This window comes from Haemaphysalis longicornis, unplaced genomic scaffold, assembly GCF_048455015.1.
Source record: "Haemaphysalis longicornis isolate Haplotype H1 unplaced genomic scaffold, Haemaphysalis longicornis Haplotype H1 scaffold_6, whole genome shotgun sequence".
Taxonomy (NCBI): domain Eukaryota; kingdom Metazoa; phylum Arthropoda; class Arachnida; order Ixodida; family Ixodidae; genus Haemaphysalis; species Haemaphysalis longicornis.
In genome coordinates this window covers 18,894,947-18,900,352 of record NW_027526407.1, presented here as the reverse complement: position 1 = coordinate 18,900,352, position 5,406 = coordinate 18,894,947, and positions in this window count along the sequence as shown.

The window sequence follows — 5,406 nt, the reverse complement described above, 5'->3', positions numbered from 1 at the left end:
TTGATTCGGGGTCGACGTCACCACGTCCGCCCATAGCCGCGTTGCCCAACGTGCGGAGCCTCGCCACAAACTATTGCACATCCTCAGTGTATTTTGACTGGAGCACATATATTTGCGAAATTTTTCGGACTCGGGCTCAGTGTGGAACTGTTTTTCTGTCCGTTTCTTAAACTCAGCGTAGGTTTTAGCCGCGGCCGCAGCCTCATCATACCATGCAAAATCATACGCTGCACCGACCATTTTACAACGCGCAATGCCTACCAACTGCGCGTCATACCACCCGCCCAGATGTCCCACTACCTCCACGACATGCAAAAAGTCAACGATGTTGACTCCGTGTCCATCTCCCGTGAATTACAGAACCATGCCATCCAATGCCATAACAATTGCGCCTATCACATTGGCTTTGGTCATAGTAGATTCGGCCATTGTGTCTGCTTTCCTCCTAGCGTGAGGGTGAAATCTCACGTTTTAGCTCTGCGATTTAGCTTACGTGGATCCCACCGCTGCCACCATGTGTGACGCTCGTTCATTGGTTAGTCACAAACATATTAAGGTGGGTCTATGCAGAGCTTGGAGGAAATGAGACACACTGAGGTGGGCGAAAATCATTAACAATTAGTTTAAAGGGGTGCCTCAGTGGTGCCGACTTCCTGACCAGGTTGGGCGGAATTGTTCGGGTCGCAGGGGTTGTCAAACGTCGACGGGACGCCGACGGGCCAAGTGGGTCTCGGGGCCAGGAGATGGAGGCAGTGCGGGGCCGGTGGCTCGAAAGGTCTGCGCGGTGAATCCGAGGGCAGAAACGGGAGGCAGTACCGGACCGGTAGTTCGGCGAGGTCGAGCGGTAGGTCGCGGTTAGGAAGGGGAGGACTGGCAGGACGGGTAGCTCTGCGGGCTTGAGGTGTAGACCAGGTCAGGAAACGCTGGTAGCGTGCGTGCTCCTGGGAGAGACGCGCTTTTGGATTTCTCGTACGGCTGCGTCTGAATCGCAAGACGGTCGCCCCCAGTTCAACCCCGATCCTCTCCGTTGACTCCTTTTTATATTCTTCTCCTCCTACGTCCGAGCGGCGGCGGGGAGAAGGGGGAGAAGGGCTGGCTTCAAGCGGCGGTTGGCGACAAGGCTTTCCGCGCACACGCCAAAGACGCGTCAAGCGGAGGGAATCCTGGGTCGCCCCTAGGCAAAAAGGAAACACGTGTCTTTTCCGATGCTTCCACGCGTTCCCACTGTGAAACTTCCTTCGGCCAAAGTTTTTCCATCTGGCTAGGAGTAGTCAGGACACACGCACGACTATCACATGAGCAAGAAACAGCTATTCGCGTACGAGCGTGTGCGGTTAGCGAGACTATGGCCCACTCGAATAGTAACCTCCTGCGCGGATTTTTCTTATCAATATCGGGCTACCCGCGTGCGAACGTGCGTGGTTTAAAAGGTTCATAATGCAATTGAGTAGACCCCTAAAAATTTAAAATGAAGAAACTGCATGAGTGACACACGGACATGAAATGGACACATCACACACAGGACGAGTCAAACTTCTGTATTCGTACGTAACATATGCACATTTGCCTTGTAGCAGGTTTTGTAAACATGGAGCGCTTCGTTTTGCATGAGAACGTGCTGTAAGGCGACCTAACTAGAAGCCGATAGAAGACTCGAAAGACTGCGTTCAATTCACTTTGAAGCGAATTTTCTTCAATTTGTCTCACACTTTATGTGAAATGCATCAAGGATATTGACTAGGTAACCTTACTAAAAAAATTTATTTAACAAGCTTCAGTATGCGCCTTATCGTTTTTGTAATCTACCAGCAAAACCTAGAAATGGCAGAGATGAAGTGAACGAGGAATTTGTAAAATGTTGTCCGCATACCTAATCAGCATGCTATATAATTGGCCTTGCTTTTGTGTAATTGGTTGGAATGTTGTATAAACTAGAAAACTTGCATGCGCAAACATATAAACACTGCAGTATACTTATTACTCGCAGCACTGTCCAAAAACAAGTCTACTCGCTACGATGTTTCGACATAGCTTGCTTCGGTGTGAGATTTGCGTAACTAACATTTATTAATACCGGCACTGCTGCTAAAAGAAGCAAGCGTGAACTAATCGCACCGAAACAAAGGTGCACAGCCCATTTTAGGGCGAAATTGTGGGCATAAGTGGATGGGTTCAGATGGCATCTCTTGTCATGGCGTGCAACAACATAGAGCGAGAGAGTAAATCACACGGAAAGGACGAGAAGTTTTCCAGTCTTAGAGCCCAGATTGCTATTCGACACTGGGGAAGGGGTGTGCAGGGGATGAAAGAGAAGGCAGGCAAAAAATAGGGGAAAGGCGCAGTGCCGCGCACACAATGTAGTCCTTTTGCGGGCACTATAGTCTTTCTGCTAAGCCTGTTTCCTTCATAAAACGCGGAAGGGATTTTGTTTTCCTTCTACCACGTCGATTGTAGGGGTCAGTGTCCTAAAATAGTCTCTAGTGTTAACGGTTGATTGTTCAATAGGTTGAGCTCGGCGGCCAAACACGTCTTTTTGATGAATACTCCGGGCAGCGACAAAGCACATGTTCGACTGTCTCTTCAACTTCGCAGGCGTCGCACTGGGCAGTACTGGCCTTCCCGATGAGGAAGGAGTAGGCTTTTCTGATATCCATTCCCAAACACAGTGTACAAAGTAAAGTAGACTGTGATCGAGAGAGCCCACACAGAAGACAGCGCTAGAGCAGAGGGTCCTGGTTATGGAGGCGTGGGTGCACAAAGTCCGGTGTATTGCATTTAGTAAGGGGGGTCCTGCGCGCAAACTAACGTAGCAGCCTAGCGGTATCAGTCCTTGAAACGGAAGTAAAATGGTCATTTCACTGTCATGGCCTGTGCGGGCAGCTGCGTCAGCCGAAGCATTGCCGGTGATTCCACAGTGACGTGACACCAACTGAAATAAAATATTATGGCCCTTTTGGACAGCCTGATGAAATAATTCTCGAATTTCTATCACCAGTTTGTGCAAAAGACCGTAGCCCCGGGCTGCTCCGAAACTTTGCAGGCCGCTTTGGGAGTCAGTAAAATATACCATCTTAGGGGAGGAGCTTCCATAATGTATTGAAGAGCTTCACGGATGGCTGCAAGTTCAATAGCCTTCGAGCTCGTGACATAGGCGACGCGGAATTGAATTGTGGTTGATTCTGATGGTATAGCCACCGCACCTGACGAGCTTGAGGGCGTCATAGGACCATCTGTGTATACATGCTTCCGATCATCGTGTTGTTCGTGCCGTAACTGCATAGAAAACTGGCTTCGAGCCAGTGGAAGTAAGTCGGCCTTCTTTCCAATGCCCGGAACATGCATAGGAATCTCTGGGGTTGCCAAGCACCACAAAGGTGAGAACGGTGTGACCGCAGGCATGTAACTTGATGGTGCTTCAGCCCTGTGCGCTGCTACAACGGCTGCAAATGAAGAGCGTGGATGACTTCGAGGAGGCTGCAAACGTAGGTGACATGGTAGCCTCGTGAGGAGCCTGATGTGTTGCGTAGCGTCTCAGTGGTCACATAAGTTGCTATAGGACGGTCTCGGGCAATATATATTGTTCCCACTGTTGACGCACATCGCGGCAAACCAAGACGGGTGCGGAGAGCCTGCGCTTGGATTCCCTAGATCGCGCCAAAGTTAGTGGAGCATGTACTGGATATGGCTGGCAAGCTGTTACACAAAACTCCCAGGAAAAGTGCCAGGTACAGCTGCAGCATTCGTCTGACTGATGTGCCCCACGTCTTTCCAGCTAGAAATCTCAAAATTTGGGCGATGGCAGTGAGATTCTTATTTAGAAAAGACACATGTGCGCCACAACATATCGTTATTTTTATGCTTTTTGGTACCCTGCAACATTTATTTCAACTTCTTTTAAATTGTAAATGCTTGCAGAACGTAATCACCTAACACACCTAGGTATAGATTAGTCGGTCGTTAAGTACCTAAGCCATTATTTGCTGTTCTATACCCATCAGATAACTTGGAAGCTCGCTCCAAAAAAGTTTTCTCTTTATCCTGGTATTTACGTTCTTCGACCACTCAGATTACGCCACTAGGAGCATGTAACGGCATTTGGCCGGTTTTCCTTTAGTTGCAGCCATGAACGCTTTTCGATCTCAACTTTAAAAATAAAGCCACAAAAAGAAAGCAGAAATGGAATACGTATCTGGTGCGATGAGCCAATCAAGCATTGCCGCTCCTTGCCGGCCACAACTAGAGCTTTCGCAGTGGTTCCACGCGCGAATGAAAGAGTAAAAGCGCTCATCATAAGTGTAGCAGGGTCCCTTCAGTGGACGGCCTACAATATAAGAGACACCGAATACACATTTCCTGAAATGCATGCAGGAGCAGTGCCGTAAGCTCAGAACTTGGTTATTTCCTGCGGCGACGAATCTCTTAGTACCCAAAGATATACATACGTTAACTGGCGGCTCAAACCATGTCGATAGCTGGCACCCAAATCAAAAGTATTATGTCTGTCAACTATCCACTTTAAAAAAGCGAACTTCACTATCGTTTTTTTTTTCATCTACACCCCGAAAAACGTGAAAGCACTAGTGCAGCCCTGAAAGCTCAGAGCCCTTTTCACCCACGGAAATACGGCCGCCAACCGGATTGCCCACAGCTTCACCGCTCCGCGTTGCCGTATATGGCAGATTTGAACTCCACAAGTTTTATACAACCTCAATGGTTTAAAGCTACGAGTTGGGCCCGCCTACTAGCGCAGCTGGCGCTTGCGCCGTGGCCGCCATACTAGAATTTAAAAAGCACGTAAGTTTCACTTTCCCTCGTAGACTTATATAGTTCGCTAAGAATTGCGTCGTTCATAAATTGTGAAGGGAGCCGTAATTTAGTGCTCTACACGGAGTGTTTGCTCATGTTGGTCGCCGTAGCATGGAACAGGACGTTCCCAGAAAGCGCTTCAAAAATACGGAAACATGCAAATGCCCTTGCGCACCGGCCCGACTATAGCCTAGCTACAGTTCTAACAGTTCCATTTACCTCCATACAGCAGGCGTGTCATGCTGAGTATTGAAAAAGCAGCAAACAAGTATTTCTATTTATTGGTTACGACTGTGTTTCAGAACTTGTGTTTCTGTTTGCGCCCTCAATGAGTAAAAGTCAGCCTGTTAAATCCTCCTTTGAGGATTACGTTGTGAATTCTTGATCGATACATCTCGTTGCGGTAGTCTTGTTAGCATTGAATCAGAATATGGGTTACATTTTCAGCGAAGACTAAGGCAGTGCCGCAACTGGACGCTGCCAAAAAAAAAAAAACGAATTTAACTACCTAATGTTCAGTAATGAAATTGTACTTATGGGGTCCAATCAGCGGTATCCAAGCAAGGTTATCGCAGCTCAGCCATTAAGCCAGGAGTGACT